The 21,501-nt window shown below is 40.4% G+C and overlaps 1 protein-coding gene across 1 annotated transcript in view; it reads right to left on the reverse strand.

Annotated features, from left to right (window-relative positions):
* The window catches only part of CD109 (CD109 molecule), a 186,327-nt gene that overhangs the window by 161,999 nt on the left and 2,827 nt on the right, over positions 1-21,501 (reverse strand). The gene's annotated exons all lie outside the window — the stretch shown is intronic.

The raw sequence follows: 21,501 nt of genomic DNA on the forward strand, positions 1-21,501 counted from the left end.
CTTCTGCCCAATCCACCACATGGGGGCCTGTAATTCAGGGGAGCCTATTTCTCCCCCAGCCACACACACACTAGAAGCCTGTGGAAAGGTAGCCTGCCTCTTGTGCCCACTGGTCCATGCCTGAAACCCCAGACCACCAGCACCAGTTCATAAGCCCAGTCACCGGAGCAGGGCCTTGCATACTGGAGGCATTAACTTCTCTTCCTGACTGTGGTGCTAGGGGTCTAGGGACCAGTGACAATCCTTCTTCTGTCCAGCTAACTAGACCAGAGGCCTAAGGACCGCAGTCCCTACACCAAAACCCAACCACCCACACCAGGAACGCACCCAGCGGCAGCCACTGCTCTACCGAACTACTTACTAGCACTTGGAGTATGTGAGCCAGAGACACACACCCTTATGCCCAGCCATCCACACCAAGGGTATGCTATGCAGACTACGCCTGCCAGCTGCCTGTGCCAGGAACCTAAGGACAGGAAGCACATACTCCTATGCCAAGCTCTAACAGAGAGGGACAAACCGTCCTCGTGAACTGGGGATATCACCTGCCCCTCTGCACCACATGGACCTAGCAACCAATTCGAACCACCTCTGGATCGTCCTGCCTAACTGGGACCATCAGAGAGAGTTCCTGTATTATCATCAATCAACCTTGCCTTGACCGCCCAGCAAACATGGCAGTGCATAAACCCAACCCATCAACCCATGAGAACATTTCCTGCACACATCCCCAGATGACCAGCAGGACAGGCACATCACCTCACCAGCTACACCAGCTACCTCCTCAGCTGCCTGCCAAACCAGTGAACCACACTCTCTGCAAGGAGACAGGTGGTAAGAGCTCCAGAGAGGTGATGAGAGTAGTATGCAAATGCCCTGCCCATTTGGTTACAACAGAACAGAATAAAACATCAAGACAGAGCTAACAAGCAAACAATGGGAAATTAGCATAATAATACCGAAATGCCTCAGAGGCCATAGACAATATCAAATCACATAAAGAAACAGGATAAACTGGCCCCAGAAAGTGACCAAAGTGAAAACCAGAAAGCCTACCAGGATCATATAGAAATGGAACTTCCTGATAAGGAACTCAAAAGACTAATGTATGTTGGACCTTCCAAAAGATCAAAAAGGAGGCCAAAGAGGGAGCTGTGTAGCACTAGAAAGGCCGGTGGACTGCGGGATGATGGTGACAATTTAATCCGTGAAGAAAGCAAAAGGTCACTCAAAAGACAGGAGAGAAAGAAAATATCAGGGAGGACGACAACAGAGACTCTGAAGCTTGCTCTTGATCGCAGAGTAGCTAAACCAGTGGGAGAAATGATTAAGCCAAACACCTGAAAAGAAAACTTCAAAGAGTCATTTGAAAAGTACAGTCTCTAATAAACTGTGCAAACATCCAGAGTTAGAAAACCAAAAGGGAGGCATAAGCTCAGCATATCTTAAACAAAAGGAAAATTTCAAGCCTCGAGTTACAGTATTGAAAGATTCCACGCATAAAATATTGACTGATGCAGGAAGCATCAAAAGAGGATGGCAAGAACACACAGTCACTGCGCCCAAAGGACTGGTTGACATTCAACCACGTCGAGAGATAGCAGCATCTGAGCAAGAATCAACGGTACTGAAGGAAAAAGTCCAAGCTACAGTGAAGGCATTAACCAAAGCAAAACTGCAGGAATTGACTTGATATCAATTGAAATGTTTCAATAAGCTGATGAAGCTCAGGAAGCACTCACTAGTACATGCCAGGATATCGGGAAGACAGCTACTTGTTCAACCAACAGAAAGAGATCCATATTTGTATCCATTCCAAAGACAGGTGGCCCACCAGAATGCTCACATTATAGAACAATATCATTGATGTCACATGCAAGTAAAATTTTGTTGAGGCTCATTGAAAAGTGGTTACAGAAGAACATTGACGAGGAACCACCAGAGGTTCAGGCTGGATTCAGCAGAGGATGTGAAACAAAGGATATCATTGCTGATGTCAGATGGCTCTTGGCTGAAAGCATGGAAAACCAGAAAGATGTTTGCCTGTGTTTCATTGACTGTGCAACAGCATTTGACTGCGTGGGCCCTAACGAACTATGGATCACCTTGAGAAGAATGAGAATTCTAGAACACTTTGTTGTACTCATGGGAAGCCTGTACATGGATTAAGAGTCATATTCATTAACAACATATTCATTGGATAAATCTGCTGCACACGAATTCTTGAAAGTGTTGAAAGCAAGAATGCTACTTTGAGGACTGAGATGTGCCTGACTCAAGCCAGGATATTATCAATCGCCTCGTATGCATGTGAAAGTTGGACAATGAATAGGAAGACTGAAGAAGGGTCAATGGATTTGAATGGTGGAACTGGTGAAGAATACTGAAAGTACCATGGACTGCCAAAAGAACCACACACAAAAATGTCTTGGAATAATTACAGCCAGGCTGCTCCTTAAAGGCAAGGAAGGTGAGACTTTATGTCACACACTTCGTATGTGTTCTGAGCAGAGACCAATCCCTAGACAAAGACATCATACTTGTAGCAGGGTTGAGAAAAGAGAAAGACATTCAACAGGATGGACTGACACAGTGGCTGCCGTGATGGGCGTAACATGACGATGGTGAAGATGGCGCAGGACCAGATGGTCTTTCATTCTGCTCTGAGTCAGGACTGACTCAACTTCACCTAAGAAGAACAACGATAAATGTTTTTCAACCTTTTTTTACATGGTTTTTGGCTATCTATATATATTCTTTCATCAGCTGTCTATTCAAGTCTGTAATCTACTTTGTAATTTGATTGTTTCTCATTTGAGTTTTAAGAGTTGTTTCTGTGTTTTTGGTAGAAGTTCATTACCTGATTTGTATTTTGCAAATATTTTCTCCCAGTCTGGTTTGGCGTTTCATTCTCTTAAACAAAGATTGAATTTTAATCTTCTGATTTGTTAGCATTATTATTACTTTTAATATTGGAGGTTTAATTTCAGAAGAATTGAATCACTAAAATAACAATGTTGCACTTCTCTTTTTACTTAAATTACTGGGAAGAAAAAAAAGCAGCATAAATGTAATCTTCTAAAAGAATTCCTAGATATGATTGAACTATTGAATTGTCTGATGTGTGCATTAGGTGACAATTAAAATGTAAAAAAAAAATCCTAAACAACGAAGATGCAGATATTCCTTTATATATCCCTGTGGTGGTTACACAATCTGTTGTTAATTTGTGAGGATTAAGAGTGAAGGGGTAATTAGGGCAAAGAATGTACAGATGTGCTTTATACAATTGATGTATGTATATGAATGGATTGTGATAAAAGTTGTATGAGCCCCTAATAAAATGTTTTTTAAAAAAAAGAGTGAAGGGGTGGAGTCTAGTCTGTCAATCAGGTTGTAGCTTGATGACCTCATTTGGAGACACTAAGGAGATAAATAGCTTGATGGAGGCAGGACACATGCCTAGTCCCTGAGAGACATTCTTGTTGAAATGCCACATGGAGACAGACTGATGGCAGTCAGAACCTCAGAGCTGGAGAAGCCATGTTGAGAACCCTGCCAGTGGTGAGATGCTTATACTCTCACTGGATCCACAAGACTTCCCACCTGCTGACCTGTGATCTTCCTGCATTCCGCATCATGGCATGTGTTTTGTGAGTCTGAAGAGGACTTTATAGATTAGTATCGGACATTGGACTTATGGACTTGAGCTGGACTGGGCTGGGATGTTTTCTTAATGTACAATTACTCTTTATATACAGCTCTTTCTTATACACATATACGGGGCTATAAATTTGTTTCTCTAGTCTACCCAGACTAACACAATTCCTTTATAGCTTCTCTATAAAGAGCAAATTGTCTTGTTTCATCTTAAAGTGGTTGGATTTTTAATGTTTTGAAAATGATGATGGCAACAAATGTTCAAATGTTCTTGACACAATGTATGCATGTATGGATTGTGATAAGAACTGTATGAGCCCCCAATAAAATGATTTTTTATAAGGTTGGATTTTTATAACATGTTAGAAGCACAACTGTTGGAAAAAATAAAGGTATAACATTAGATGGCAAGTTATCCATTAGGCCTTAATATTCTAATAATCATGATCTCAGGCTTTCTTTCCTGTTATAAAACAATAACAATTCATATCTGAGCCAATATATATTTCACTAGTCAAAAAATATGACGTTCCATGTATGGAAACTATTCTGACCACAAAGGATTATCAGGAAGGGCTGACTCAACAGCAGTTTGGCTTCACATAAAACAGATTTAAACCTTAATCTTCCAATCTGCCTGAGTCATTCCATTTTCAAATGCTTTGTATGCACTTTTAGCTCACTTCTGAAGGTCATTCTGCTTGTGATTCTCCCAGCTGATTTACTATCTGCTTCACTAATACTGCATGACATTTAGAAAATTGGATTTATCTTAAATTTCCTTCCATTCAAGAGATAAAACTATGGCATATCTTCCTAAATGTTTCAGTATATCAGAAATGTAAATTTCCTTCTCCTTTAGGTATTTCATAAGCAACGCTCCTCATAATTTTTTAATGTGACTACTGTTTTTGGTTCCTCAACTATGATTTGGAATTGAGTCAATGACAGTTATTTTTTACAGCAAGTAAATGAAAGAAATGCTATGGGGGGAAATGCCATATAAATTAGCAATTGATAACCTGTGTGTTATATACTAGTAACTCAAATGACGTCCAAGACTAAGTGAAGTTGTCCTCCAAAGTCTTAAAATCCCAAAGATATGCTACGCAAATGTGTAGAAAATGAAGGGCACTATGGGGAAGAATCATCCTAGGATTTGAATGTGAAGGAGGGCAATGAATTTGAATTGTATAAGTGGGTCTCCTGGAACCACTTCACTCAGGGACCAATTATGAGTGCCCTGCTTTAAAAATGACCACAACACCATGCCTTTGTGGGGTGATGAAAAGACAACCCATTTCTTCACTTGTAAAATACTAGAGAAATTCAAAGTCTGATACAAAACACTGAGTACATACTATCCCATAAAGGGGACAGAAATGTGTATCCTTATTTATTTTGATCACTGCTGAATGACATGCCTAAGAGAAATAGTGTATGGGAAAGTCCATCCCAACTAATTATTTATGAAACTCATTCCTAAAAATACTGCCAATGCCACTCTTCTTATAAAATACATTAATTACATGCCATTTGTTATTTAGAAAATATCTATTTTTAAATATCCTCTCACTTCCATAATTATTGGGGTAGTGTTTGAGGCAGTAATTATTTTGGACATTAATCTAAAAACATTTCTCCCAAGATACATATCACTTGACGTTTCGTTAAAGGCAAAAACGATGTTTTTACATATTGTGTAATTATTGGGGTAGTGTTTGGGGCAGTAATTATTTTGAACATTAATCTAAAAACATTTCTCCCAAGATACATATCACTTGTCGGTTCGTTGAAGGAAAAAACAATGTTTTTACATCTTGTGTACCCCTACAGCAAGCAGAACAGTGCCTCAGACATCACCTGGGCCTCCATAACTATGCCCGAAACTCTCTCTCTGTTTAGATCCGTCAAGCTTCCTGCTGTCGGGATGATTGACACGCTGTGAAAGGATCTTATGTAACTTTAACACAGCATGCTATTATGAAAAAGTTCTGGTGGCCCCGGTGGGTCGGTGTGGAACTACTAACCACAAGGGCTATCAGCTCCCATGACCTGAGATAGTCTTGGAAACCCGACAGAGACTGCTGTGAGTCTGAACTCTTTGGCAGCAGATCGGTGGTCTTGATTTTGCGATTATAAAGAGGTGCAGTGTACTCGAGAGCCCACAGTAAAGAAGAGATTTTCCAGGAAACTTTTTTTATATGACATTTTTCACCTCAGAGAAAAAAAATTTTCCATATACACCCACCAAAAAAAAAAAAGTGGTGGGTGGAGTGAAGAGAACACCGTAAAGAATGCATAATGAACATGATGTGTATAAAATTGAAAACTAGCCCAATGTGCAAAGCAGATGGCAGAGAGCGGTGGAAGACAAGCCTGCAGATGTAACCTGGGGCCAGTTCATAAGGAACTCTGCACTGTCCCAGACAACTTAGGTGTGATCCACTAGATGCGGGGTCTCCAAAATGGGACACACTCACTCAAGGGTATATGGCAAAGGATCCAGGAGGGGAGAAATCAGGACATCTACTAGTGTTTACCTTTCCTCATACTTTTAATGAGTATATGTACACATCCCTACCCACACAGATACATACAATGACACTTATGAAATACATATACTATTACAGAGAGTATAGTCTGTGGTGGGATTCCAATAATTTAACAACTGGTTCGCTGCCCGAAGGACCATTTTAAGTATAAAAAGCAATATACTGAAAAGTAGTTTATTATCTCAAACAGTTAGTACTTAAATAGGAACAATAAAAGGGGGACATAAAACCAGATTATGTTATAAGAAATAATTTTGAAGAAAAATAAGAAAAAAAAGAAGGAATTTTGAAATGTTAATGAAAAATATCAAAGAATTCCTGACAAAAACAGTAAAGGTGTTCAAATATGTCCATATGGCTTCTTGCTCGGCGTCTCCCTAGCAATTCTTCTCTTTTAACCCAAGGACCATCAGCTGCGTGATTAGCCTTCATCATCTTTTCGCTGGGGGAGTGGGAGGGGCCTTTAGAAGCAGGCCGGTTAGACTATGCTCATTGTGCTCGAGAGATTACCGCCAGGCAAGTGCCCTTCTCTGAACATACTATGTTCATCTTGAAAAAAGTCCTCTCTGCTTCTGCTGAACTTACAACAATTGTTTGGACAACATTTTTAGCTCTTTAAACGCTTTCAGGAATTGCATAATTCACTCATAATATCTCTTGGAAATTTGGGGAGACACAAAGCTAAAACAAACGACAGCATGTCAGGCACCCTCTGGTTACTTGGCACTTTTTCTCTTTCTATAATATGTTTGTCTCCTGAAGTAGCAAACACAAGGAAATAAAAATGTAGTATTTCATCAAAGGCATAACGAATCTTATAAAATGAGTAAATAAGTATTACAAGCATAGTTTCATCTAGTTTTTTATACCTATGGATGGAATGCGTATTACCAAAGGCACTCAGAATATGCTGGTGCACAAATGAAGGGTAAAGAAGAGTCAGGAATGTCAATTTGTGATTTCCACATTGGCGACTGCCCAGCAGTCCATCTTGGAGAGAACCCTGATTACAAGTGCCATTTTAACAGCCGGTTTGCTGAACTCACTAACAAAATAGGTATCTGTTCTACCAAACCTGTGCAATCTGGCTGAATCCCACCACTGATCACAGTCTAGCGGATTATGCGTTGAGTTGCTACGTGAAAGGTCAGCAGTTTGAACTCATCAGCTTTCTCCTTGGGAGCAAGATGAGGCTTTCGAGGGGCAGGGAGCATTAGAGCTGATCTTGATTATACAACTCAGTTTAAAGGCAATGTAGGGGGGTGGGGTTGGAGGCTCTAAAATAGATGTCGTGGTGATAGTACAACTCTGTTCAATGTGATTGAAGGTCAAAAATCAACTCAAGGACAGCAACTCTCAGCTTGGTTGTGAAAGACTATGAGTATCATGCCTGGTAAACTGGAGAAAGGCCCTCACTGAAATGGACCGACACAGTAGCTGCCTCAACGGGCATGGCCGTCTGCTTCCACAAACATTGCGCTTATGTTAGGTGCCTTTGAGTCCTATGCGCTCCATCAATGCAACACGCTTGCTGCTTCCTCCCAGGGTTCTCCTTCTTCCAGTGCATTCCCACCGTCTAACCTTGGAAGGGGGGGATGCTGCCCTTGGGGTCTGCTGTGACTGGTGACTCTGAGAAGTACGTTCTACACGAGTGTTACTGTTCCCTTTATAGGCCTCCTGTTCAATGGCTAGGTTCCCCCTAGGGGTGGGTTCTGTTTCCATTTCGAAGAGCCTCTAAGGGCCACTGTTCCAGGGGTTCTACCAGTCTCTATCTAAACAGTAAATACTAGTCTTTTTTATGATTTTGAATTTTGTTCTAATTTTTTTTAAACTCTTGAGTGGTCTTTTGAAGCAGATTTGCCTAATGAATAGAGCATTTGCTTTTCAGACTGCAGCTTCCATGGGCAGTGATGGTCGTCCTAAGTAAAATGAGATCCTTGACCACTTCAATCTATTCTCCATTGAGCACAAGGTGGTTCCGTAGTCCATTTATGAGGATTTGGGTTTCTTTATGGTGAGGGCAAGATTGCTGCCTTAGAAATCCTAGGAGGCAATTCTATTCTGAACCAGAATCCACCAAAACACCAACAAAAGGACCACATATCGTTTATTTTCAAACACATGGCGGGTACTTGTGTATAAAATGTTTCTCCATTAGCATGCAAAATTAAAAACAAATAGGAAAACCTAAGCAGTAAACCGCTGTAGAACGGTTTTTGAAAAGGAAATAATAGTATCAGATTCATGTTTTAGTGTTATGAATAAAGTCCAGGCAGATAATAATTTTAAAGGGAAAAGAAGTGGCATTCAAGAGGAGTACATATGAGTGGAAGCAAGTGTAGACAAAATGGAATTCCCAACCAAGCATATCTTATAAAATATCTTAACACTCCTCTTTTAATAAATAATTTATTTCAATAAATGAATCAGATGATTATTTTTAAACTGATTTGTATTTGAACTCTCTATCTTTGTCCTTTAATTACTTCTATATTCTGAGAAAATAATTTAATTAATACTCCTGGTGATTGAACTATGAAATGTTATGATATCTGTAAGAGCTCCCAATAAAATGATTAAAAAGATATATACTCCTGTAAAAGTTATGGCAATTGTGATCAATGAGATGAGACAACATTTGTATGAATTGTTGAATGGAAAATATATCTTCTCTGTAAACCTTTACCCAATTCGGAATAGAAAAAAGAAAGAAGGAATGACAGCGGGAAGAAGGAAAAATGATATAAAATGTGTAAATCCACGAGCGTGTCATATCTTTTAAACATCGTTAGTATTCACTGTGGGAGGATGCTACACTGTGAGCACATTAAAGGAAAAAAAGCTTTATGTAGACTTTGCTATATGAACTGAATCACTGGGTTTCCAAGTAGTAAATAGGATATTTTTCTTTTTAGGGATATCATAACATTCCTGATATTGCTACTCTCATTATTGGGCCTGAGGGGTTTATCTGTCCTGGATTCCCAGTATTGTGAGTTCTTTTCTGTACCAGTGTACATTCTCTGGTCTAGCCAAATTTCTAAGGTAGAATTGGGGTCATGATAGTGGTGGTGGGGGGGGGGGACATTAAAGAACTAGAGGAAAGTTACATGTTTCATCGGTAACTATACTGCACCGACTGGCTCGTCTCTTCCTTGTGACCATTCTGTGAGGAGATATCCAATTGTCTACAGATGGGCTTTGGGTCTCCACTCCAGCCTCCCCCTCATTCAGATTGATATGATTTTTTGTTCTGGGTCTTTGATACCTGATTCCATCCACACCTCATGATCACACAGGCTGGTGTGCTTCTTCCATGTGGGCTTGGTTGCTTCTCAGCTAGATGGCTGCTTGTTTATCTTCAGACCTTTAAGACCCCAGACACTATCTCTTTTGATAGCTGGGCACCATCAGCTTTCTTCGCCACATTTGCTTACACAACTGCTTTGTCTTCAGTGATTGTGTTGGGAAGGTGAGCATCACAAAATGGCAGGTTATTAAAACAAAGTGTTTTGCGTTGAGGGAGTACTTGAGTAGAAGTCCAATGGAGGATCTATATCTTGATGAGATTATTCAAACTCAACTCTTGAATGCATAATGATAAGATGCATGGTCTTCAAAAACTTGGTACTCGATGCTCTCCTGGAGTGCTAAGATTTGAATGCCACAATACAAATTGATTCATAATTTTGTCCTTTAATGGTCTGTAGGTTTCTTTTTTTGTTTTCCTTTTAAAAATCATTTTATAGGGGGCTGGTACAACTCTTATCACAATCCATCCATCCATCGTGTCAAGCACATTGCAACATTTAGCTTCTTAAGGAAACTAACATTTCGAGAAGAAAGGATTTCAAAGAACGTGCTAATGAACCTTTGAAAATTTGGCTAAAATTGCCCAGGCTTCTGGGGCTCTCTTTCTTTCTCTCTATGTAAACCCCCAATGTGACCACGTTTCTTTGGAACATGCAATTTAGGCTGTGTGCTTCCCAATCTGAATAGTTGATCTAATAATAAGTCTCCAGTATTATTTGTACCTTGATTTCAATTCTCAGAAATTCTTTTACACTAACAATTTGAGTAGGTGGCAGGCAAACTGCCCTATGAAAGGGGCAAGGTATATGAGGTCCATTTTAGAGTTCACAGACACCAGTGTTCGACAAAACTGTCCCGGGTCCAAGGTTCCAAGCATCGTGTTGTATTCTTGATTTCTTTAGGATATATATCCAGTAGAGAAATTTCTGGGATATAAGGCATTTATATTTGCATTTGTTTAAGGAAGTACCATACGGATTTCCATAGTGGTTGTACAGTCCCACCAGCAATCAAACAAGCATTCCTATCTCTCTGAATCCTCTCCAGCATTGATATATTTACAATTTTATTGAATTTTTGTCAGAAATGTAGGTGTCAGGTGATATCCATTGCTGTTTTAATGGATATCAAGATTTGAATACACCTTAGTATTCAAAGTGAAATCCTTGGTCTTCAATCCTGTACAGCAGTCTTGTGCAGCAGATTTACCCAATGCAATATGTCATTTGAGTTCTTGACTGCAGCATCCATAAGCATTGACTGTGGATCCAAATAAAATGAAATTCTGAGCAACTTCCATCTTTTCTCTGCTTATCATGATATATATTGGTTCAATTGTGAGTGTATTGGGTGTTTGTTTCTTTCTTTCCGTTGAGTTTACATTCATACTAAAGGCTGCAACCTTTGATTTTCATCAGCAAGTGCTTCAAGTCCTCCCTCCTTTTGGCAAGCAAGGCTGTGTCACCTGCAGGTTGTAAATAATTCTTCCTTCCATCCTGATGCCTCATTCTTCCTAGAGTCCAGCTCCTCAGATTATTTGCTCAGCATACATGTTGAATAAATATGACGAATAACTCTCATGCGCACCTTTCCTGATTTTAAACCTCGTTCTGGTCAAATGACTGCCTCTTGCTCCGTGTACGGATGCCACAGGGCACAATGAAGTGTCTGGAGCTCCCATTCATCTCAATATTTTCCATAGTTTGTTTTGATCTACACAGACAAATGCCTTTGCACAGTCAGTAAAACACAAGTAAACATTTTTCTCTTTTTAGCAGTTTTATTAACACTTCATCCACATATCATAAAATTCAATAATTCAATCATATCAAGAAGAGTTGTACAATCCTCACCACATTCAATTCTAGAACATTTTCTTCTTCCTTATACTCTTTGTTAATCATGTCATTATTTTTTTTCTAATTGTGGCAGAAATTCACCCAAAAAACATTCTCCAATTCAACAACTTCTACATGTATAATTCAGTACCATTGGTCATACTCTTCATGTAGTACAACCATTATCTTTTCCAAATTATTCCATCACCATTATCATAAACACAATGACCCCTAAGCAAAAACTCTTTCTCCTTCACCCATGGAAACCAATGGTCCAGTTTGGTTTCTTTTTTAATAATGTACTATTCACATTCACTTCCATAGTTAAATCGCTTTTTAAAAGAGGTGTATATACAGTATCACAGTCAGTTCTAGTGCTCCCCCAGTGTGGAGGGAGGTCAGATGCTTACAGACATCCTCCCTGAAGGCAATAGCTGCCAGACTGCTGTCTCATCCCACCACAGGGGTGGGCCTGCTCCCTGCTGCTGGGGAAAATGGACTATTTCTCCCTGAAGCTTGCAACCATTAGCCTGGTTCCTGTAGGTGGGGTTCTTATGGAGATCCAGCTGCCATTCTGACTCTAGGATCCACCCATCTTGCCACATGTGTACCCCCAACCCCTCCTCTTCCTATTGTGTGGATCCCGTTAGATCATTCCCTTCCACTACTGTACTACCTATAGCACAACCCCTTCCTGTGACGTATGTCTTCACCTGTAATTTGGGGGTTTGCATGTCCCCAGAGAACATAAAAGCCTTGGTTAGCATTAAAGATTTCTCGCTCTCTCCACATGGACCACCAAGCAGGGCTGAGGAGCATGCTACGATGAATTGTGTCTGACTCCATTTATTTCTATATTTATCTTCTATCTCTCATGCACTCTATAACCTTACTATAATCTTTACTTATTATCACTGTACAATTGCACCTACCGGACCCGTAATGATGTGCTAGGGGCTGGCTTCCCCTGGCACCTCAACTCTCCACCTCCCACACACCCCACCTCCACATCTCCATCCACAGCCTGATAAACCATTGCATCAATTATTGTCTCTATGCATTCACTCCATCTGTGTTTCATAAAATGGAAAACCCAGCAAAGCAACAAAAAATAAAATAGCAAGAAGAAAATAATAATAATATAAAGAGTAAGAAAGAAAAAACCACTATCAATATTTATAAAGCCAGACAAGAAATTTCTGTCATTGAACAAGCAAGAAATATTTGAGCCTAGAGTAAATTCAGGTTGGATCAAGAGAAAGGTCAAATGACCAAGTATCATCTTCTACCATGATTTGATGCACCTCTGTCTGATAGTAAAGCTGCTCAAGTCCCTCGCCTCTAGCTAAAGGGGGTCCGCCAGAGGCTTTGTTTAACTAGTTACTCTGCAGATGGATTTGGGCCTCCCACTGTCCTCCATAGCCTTCTACAAAGGAGGTGTTCACCATTTAAACTCTGATACTTTTCCCTTCATCATATTTGGATTTTGTTATTGTCATCTTTGGATCACACAGGCTGGTGTGCTTCTTTGATGTGGACTTCGTTGACACCACAAGTAAACACCTTTCTAGTATTCTCTGCTTTCTGCCAAGATCCATCTGGCAACAGTAATAATATCCCTTGTTCCATGTCCTCCTCTGAATCCGGCATGAAACTCTGACAGCTCCCTATCAATGCTGTAACCATTGTTGAATTATCTTCAGCAAAAAAATTATTTGCATGTGATATAAATGAGATGACTTTGGTCAAAAATTTCCACAAGTGGAAGGTCATGTTTCCAAAGGTGTTGATCTTACAAAATTCTATCACAATTTAGTATCCTAGAATTCCAACTCTTTTCATTTATTCGTAATTTTCTATGATTTTCATAGCTGAATATTCTTGCATACATAAGTAAACATCTTTCTGTTATTTTCTGCTTTTATCTAAGATCCCTCTGATATCAGCTATAGAATCCCTCTTCTACAACATCTTCTGAATCTGGCTAGAAATTTTTACAATTACCTGTCGATGTTCAGTTGCAATCTTTTCTAAGTTATCTTCAGCAAAATTTCCCAGTGTGTGATATTAATTATATTGCTTGATGATTTCTACATTCTGTTGGAACGTAGCACAAATGGAATGAGCACAAATATGAATATCTTCGATCTAATTGCTTGGTCAGGTGACTGGCCAAATTCCTTGTCATGAATGATTGACTACTTCCAGCATTGTATCTGTTTATTGCTGCATCTCAATTGCTACTGTGTCAATTCCTAGATCCTTATCTTCTGCCAATGTCTTCTGAGTGGAGCACATTTGTATACATCTGTTGCCAACATACTTTTCAAAACATTTTCTTTCTACTTGAGCACTAGGTATCAGCTTCAATTTTTTCTCTCTCTCCCCCACCCTCCCACCTACATGAAACCTTAATAAATTATTATTATTTTCATATCTTTGACCCTCCACTGTCTTCCTTCACCCACATTTCTGTTTTCCGTCCCCCCGAGGGGGGGGGCAGTTAATACGTAGATCATTGTGATCGGTTCCCTCTTTCTCCCTCTTCTCCCCCATCTTCCCCCTTCCCTCATGGTATCACTACTCCCAGTCTTGTTCCTGCAGTTTGTCCTTCTTAATCAGTTCTATCAGTTCTGGGTCGTACGCTACTTCCTGAAATGACTGCATGATTGCCAGTCCATTATGTACAGTCACACTCTGCTCCGTCCTCTTTTGATGCTTCCTGCACTGTTCAATATTTTACCCGCAGAATCCTTTATGTTACATCTTGAAGCTGGACCTTTTTCCCTTTACTTCTTTCAGCTTGAGAAATATGAAGCATACTCTTCATTTTTGGTTTTCAAGATCCAGGTCTTTACACATTTCATTATAATGTTTCCCTTTGTCTTCTGGGGCCACCCATTGGATTAATCTCTTCTTTTACTTCCTTACTTCCTCATTCGCTTTAGCTAGTCCAAGTTCAAGAGGAAGTTTTAGACTCTCTTCTGGAATCCAGGCTGGTCTTTTCTGTCTTTTTAAGAACCTTTTGCTTTCTCCATGTATGGTGTCCTTGACATCATCCCACAATTCATCTGATCCTCTGTCATTACTATTCAAAGTATTGAATCTATTCAAAGTATTGAGATGGTCTCTAAATACAAGTGAGTTTCAAGGTACTACTTGGTCCTTGTGAACTTGTTCTAATTTTTTTTTTAATTTCTTCAGCTTCAACTTATACTCGCACATGAGCAACTGTGTTAGTCTGGGTAGACTATAGAAACAATTCTACAGACACTCGTATGTATAAGAGAGAAATGCATATCAATGAGCAATTGTACATTAAGGAAACACTGCAGCCAAGTCAAGATCAAGTCCATAATCAGATATTACCCCATATGTCAATACTAATCCATAAATTCCCCTCTAGACTCACGCAGCTATGCAATAATGCTGAATGCAGAAAGATCACAGGCTAGTGGTTGGAAAGTCTTGTGGATCCAGTGGTGGTGGAAGCATCTCAGCACTGCTGTAGGTCTTCATGTGGCTTCTCCAATTCCAGGGCTCTGGCTTCATAAGTGTAGCTCTATGTGGTATTTCAAAGGGAAGACAGAGCAGAGAGGGAAGGGGTACGGGGTGGCGGGGGTGGGGAGGGCAATATACAGGAGTTCCCAGAATCCTCAGGAGAAGGCCATGCCCATACGGAGGTCTCATTATCTATGACCTGATTGACAGACTAGACCCCACCCCTTCACAAATTGACAGATTAGATAACTGCCACAGCAACTGATGGTCTATTCCATAGTATATAGATATCTATATCTATGTAGATATGTAGATATATATATATATACTAAAAGAATATGACTGTCAAGGAGCAAAAATTGCCTTCCATTAAAAAAAAGCAGAACTTTGACAGGTTCCAGGAATCTTCAGCAAGCCTAGTGGTATAAAGAAGTGGCTCCCCAACAAAGCCCACATGGAAGAAGCACACCAGCCTGTGCGATCACAAGGTGCCAAAGGGACCAGGTATAAGGCATCATGCGGAAAAAATATATATATATATATACATATATATATGTATATATATATATATATATACCATAGTGAATGAAGGGGGAAGTGCAGAGTGGAGACCCAACGCCCATTTGTCAGTCACTGGAGATCCCCTCACAGAGGGGTTTAGGAAAGGAGATAGGTCAGTCAGGTTGCGATGTAGTACCGATGAAGAACACAGCTTTCCCCCAGATCCTGGATGCTTCCTCCCCCCAACTACCATGATCCGAATTCTACCTTGCAGGACTGGATAGGGCAGAGGTTGTACAATGGTGCATATGGGAGCTGGAGGCACAGGGAATCCAGGGTGGATGATACCTTCAGGACCAAGGGTTTGAGGGGCGATACTGGGAGAGTAGAGGGTGAGTGGGTTGGAAAGGGGGAACCAATTACAAGGATCCATATGTGACCTCCTCCCTGGGAGACGGACGGCAGAGAAGGGGGGGAAGGGAGACTCCGGATAAGGCAAGATATGACAAAATAACAATCTATAAATTATCAAGGGCTCATGAGGGAGGGGAGAAAAAAGAGGACCTTATGCAAAGGGCTTAAGTGGAGAGCAAATGCTTTGAAAATGATTAGGGCAAAGAATGTACAGATGTGCTTTATACAATTGATGTATGTATATGTATGGATTGTGATAAGAGTTGTATGAGCCCCTAATAAAATGTAAAAAAAAAAGTGGCTTCCAGCTCTTGTTGGCTGTGACCAATAACATATGTGTATGCTTCTACAAAGTGATTAAAAATAATGTCTCACCATCCCCTTACAGAAAGGTATCGGAGGAGACCAGCTAGTCAGGGTGCAGGGTAGCAACGATGAAACACACAACTTTCCTCTAGTCTTTAAATGCTTCCTCACCCACCCACCCCCACCACAACCACTATCATGATCCCAATTCTACCTTACAAATCTGACTAGACCAGAGGATGTACACTGGTACAGATAGGAACTGGAAACACAGGGAATCCAGAACAGATGATCCCTTCAGGACCAGAGGTGAGAGTGTCGATACCTGGAGGGTGGAGAGAAGGTGTGGTATAAAGAGGGAACTGATTACAAGGATATACATATAAACCCCTCCCTGGGGGACAGACAACAGAAGAGTGGGTGAAGGGAGACATTGGACAGTGTAAAACATGACAAAATAATAATAATTTATAAATTATCAAAGGTTCATGAGGAATAGTACAGATACATATACAAAGGCGGGGGCATGGAGGGAGAGGAAAAAATGAGGAGCTGATACCAAGGGCTCAAGTAGAAAGCAAATGTTTTGATAATGATGATGGCAACAAATGTACAAATGTGATTGACACATGGATGGATAGATGGATTGTGGTAATAGTTGTATGAGCCCCCAATAAAATGATTTTTTTTAAAAATACTACTCCTGGTGGTGGTCAAAGCAATTGAGAAACCATTATTTTAACACCAAGGGAAAAAAAAAAAAAAGAAGAAAATCCTATGCTTCTGCCTCTTTTGTCGTGAAACAAAAGAGCTGGTTGGTGTTTGCCTACCAGGACTGCACATTTGGATGGAAGCATCTGTAGATGACTCCTGATCAAAACCAGAGAAGTACAAAAGAGCCTCTCAAATTCTCATGGGTTCCAGGCTTTCTGGAGCTTTGGAAGCTGGAGGAGCCCCTGAAATGATTGCCCTGAGATCATCTTTAAGCCTTAAACCTAAAAGATTCCTGAAGTATTCATAAAACCAAACAACAGTTTAGCTTAAGTAGGGAAAAAAATCTGCCTGTGCATTGTGTTCCTTTAATATCTATCTTTATGAGATTTAAAATATAACAACCGCACCTTGAAAGATTAGATGGGTACCTTTAAGGTCAGTGAATTTTTTATCATGATGGGGGAGGACCAACAACTCTGAAAAACAGGGTGTAATCCTTGAAGAATGCCAGCCGTGTAGAGACTTGTAGAGAGCAAGGCTACTGAACGGGGGAGTGTTTTACTGTCCATATTCCCAACAGTGACAACAGAGTCTTGTTCGCCCTGTAGCCAAGTTCTATTCAACAACTTGTGGCTGTGGCTGGAACTGGTGGTTTCTCCCATGACAACCACCTGGTCTTTCTTTGGTTGATATGGCTCCCTCTGCATCTGCTTATCCCTCAATTCTTTACCAACCGCCCTATCTCAGGAATGAGGGCCACTCAGCTCTAGTGTCTCCTAAAAGCAAAGGGGACTTAAAGATACAGAAGAGAGTCTGAATCAACACCATGGGAAATTTTGAAATGAAAAAACAATTGCAAGACAGTGGGGAACAAGTCAGCAAGTTTTTCTTCTTGTTTCAACAGTGTCTGGAGACCAAACATGAAGAAAGGAGGCTCCGCAGCTCAAGCAGGTCCAGAATTATGTTGCTAAGAAGAGCAGTGCTAAAATGGCAGGAGGTGTGATTCACGCTAGATTGGCAATAAATCACGATTCCAAGCGTCATGGAGAATGAGCGCCTCCAATGCCCATCCATGGATGTTGATGAGGACCACAATAATAATGGGTAAATGCTTACGATGGAACAGGATTTGGCCATAAAAAGGAGCAGGGTGCTGATTTATGTTGCAAGGTGCATGAAACTTGAAAACATGATGTTAAGTCAAAGTAACCAACACAAAAGGCCGCGTATTGTATGATTCCATGTCTGCAAAATGTCTACAAAAGGGAAGGCCCTGGAGATAGAAACGGAATAAGTAGTTTCCAAGGGCTGGGGGAAAAGGGAAGTGGAGGTGACTGATAATAGGCACAGGATTTGAGCTGATCATTACACAGCTTTGTGAGTGTACTATAAAACTAAACTTTATACTGTAAAGGCATGAATTTTGTGGTATGTGAAAAAAACCTCAATTAAAATATAATAACAGAAAATAAAATTCATTCATAAGTCTGCCACTAAGCAAATAGAATTAAGATTTGGACGATGTTTTCCTAGCATTTGTTCTCAATTTTTCTTTTTGTTCCCAGTTCAACAAAAATTGACTTATATGGCATCTATAATCTTGTTACCTAATTTCTAGACCCAACAATCTAATTCAGTATTTTTCAACTGAATTTAATACTTTTTTACATCGGGTTTTCTTTTTTAAAAAATCAGTTTCTAATGGTTGCCTAGCTTCATTTCCCAATAATTAGACATTAGCTTCCAATTTTTCATCATGATCAACATTTTTAATGGACAACTCTGTAGCAAAATATGTGTGTACAACATTAACTATTTCCTTAGGATAATGTCTTAAAAGTTAAATTACTCAGGCAAAAGAATTGTCAAATACAAATATTTTGACTGAGGCCTAGTAGCACAGTGAGTTATAAGTTGGGCTGCTAACCTCAAGATCAGCAATTCTAAACCAACAGCTGCTGCCCGTAAGAAAGATGAGGCTTTCTACCTCCAGATATTTACACAGTCTAGGAAACCCGTAGGGGCAGTTCTACCCTGTCCTATGAGGTCCCTATGAGTCAGAAGCAAATGAATGACAGTAATTTAGTCATATTTTCCTCCAAATGTTTATACCAAGTTAACGCTCACCCAGTGTGTGAATGGATGCTCATGTTTGCCTCATTAACATGTTCATGTGTTTGTTTTTAAATAGTTGTGATGGATTGAATTGTATGCTCCCAAACTACATGTTGTAATCTGTGGTAGTTATATAAGCTGGTGTCCATTTGAGAGGATTACAAGTAAAGGGGTGGAGTTTAGCTTGTCAATCATTGTATAGCCAATGAGGCCTCTGTGTGAGCATGGCCTTTCTGAGGAGTCTGGAAACTCCTGTTTTTACTCCTTGGAGGCGGGAGACACTGTCTGCTGACTCACTGAGAGATGCTCTACTGACAAGACACATGGCACTACGCTGATAAGACTCGGTGCCTTGTTTCTACTGCCATTGGATCCACAAGATTTTGCACCCACTGGCCTGTGATCTTCCTGTATTCAGTGTCATTGCATGTGTTTCTTGAGTTCAAAGAGGACTTTATTGATTGGTATTGGATATATGGGCTAATATCGGACTTATGGACTTGATCTGGCCTGGGCTGGGATGTTTCCTCAATATTTAATTGCTCTTGTATATAAAGTTCTTTTCTATACACATGAGTGTCTATGAATTTGTTTATCTAGTCTACCCGGACTAAAACATAATCCTAATGCTTATTTCTGTGGATATAATCCTACTGCGTTTTTAAAGGAGTCCTCCTGTAATAGTGGATTAAGCATTGGACTGCTAAAGTCACAAGGTCATTGGTTCAAACCCACCAGCCTCTTTCTGCTGTCCTATTTACACTCTTGGGAATCGAATGGAACAGTTCTACTCTGTCCTACAGGATTGCTGTAAATTAGAATCAATGGATTGGCATTGGGGTTTGGAAATCTAACACTGTAAAATTTCCTGTACAATGTTAATAAGGCCGTACCCATGGAACCAGGACGGATAACCCCCTCAGGAACAGTAATGGGAGTAGCGATACCATGAAGGTGGGGAGAGAAGTAGGGGAAAGGGGAACCAATCACAATGATTTATAACAGAAAGAAGGGTAAAAGAAGACAGCAGACAGTCTAAGATATGAAAATAATAATATGTAATTTATCAAGGGTTCCTGAGGATGGAAGTGTGGGGGAGGAAGGGGGATCAAAGAGGAGCTGATACCAAGGGCTCAAGTTGAAAGAAAATGTTTTGAAAGGAAAATGGTAACATATGTACAAGTGCGCGTGTTATAATTGATATGTGGATTTTTATAACAGCTGCAAGAGCCCCCAATAAAATGATTTAGAAATGAAAATACAAAATAAAATAAGGCCATACCAAAGTAGGGTGCTGTCCTAAGTCTAATCATATCTGAGTGATAAAAGAGCAGATTGGACACAAATGTGGGAAGTGCTGGGGAAGGCAGATGCCATGCAAGGAATGTTCAGGGCAAGCAGCAAGGAAGGACTCACATGACCAAAAACATGTGCTGGACTTTAGCCTCCCAGAGTGAGAGAGAACAAATCTCTAGCATTTACAGCAGCCCATTTAAAGCTATGTCAGCACTAGCTACCTGAGGTGGTAACTTCTTGATGCGCTCTATCGATAGGCACGTTGGCATGGAAGTTTATCGGGAAAGGCTTGCTTTCTTGGCCTGTCCTCCAGAAGCTGACAGCTCACGAGCCAGAGCCTCCCACCTCTTTGAGGAGTTGACAGGCTAAAGACCCTATGAGGACTTGGGCAAAAAGCACTCTTCTATTCAAGTGATGGCCTTCCCCACCTCCACGCCCCCAAGACAGAATGTGGGGAAGAGAATAAGCGCTCGCATGGTTTCAGATCATGCTGTACAGCATGGCAACCCAAGCTCCCCGTGGCTGATGAGCACCTGAAATGTGGCCGCTTCTAATGCAGACGCACCGTGTTAAAGTGAGTTCCAGCACACAGATCTCAATGATTTAACACCCAAAAAAGGACATGTAATAACTCATTAGTAATGTTTATGATAACTGCATGCTGAATTAATAATATTGTTTATATATTGTGTAAAGTATGCATATGACAGGACTCATTGCACTTTTGTTTCCTTTTTTTTTTTTTTGCACAAGTCAACCCAATTATTACATGGTAAAGATGTTTCAAATGGTGGAGCTTCCAATGGTGTTTCCACACCTTCAGTATTCGGGAGGTGGACTTGGACTACAGAGCTGGTGGTCTAAGTCCAGGCACCACCAGCGACTGTTTCCATACAGAAGCCCAGGGCCTGAGCCCCACATCTCTTCAAGTTGGTCCTTTACAGAAGGAGCAAGTGAACTTGGCATTTTGGCTAATATCAATGTACTTTACTATTTTCCTGAGCCAGGTCCAAAATGGCTTCCATCTTTACCAGCTATCCTTCCCTCTTGATGCATTTAGCCAGTGAGTCACAAACTAGCTCCAAGCCCAGAGCTCTTCTTTTAAATGTGCTACTTGAAAACTCTCAGTTATCATATTTATGGGATTCACATTTCATCTCAATTGGACATTGTCAGTTTTTTAAAAAAAGGAATTCCCAACAAGCCCCCCCCCCCAAAAAAGCAAATAACATCAACAGCAATCTTCTCTGGTGGTGTGTGGTCAGAAATTCAATGTCACATATAAAGAT

Source organism: Tenrec ecaudatus, chromosome 7 (genome assembly GCF_050624435.1).
Source record: "Tenrec ecaudatus isolate mTenEca1 chromosome 7, mTenEca1.hap1, whole genome shotgun sequence".
NCBI lineage: Eukaryota > Metazoa > Chordata > Mammalia > Afrosoricida > Tenrecidae > Tenrec > Tenrec ecaudatus.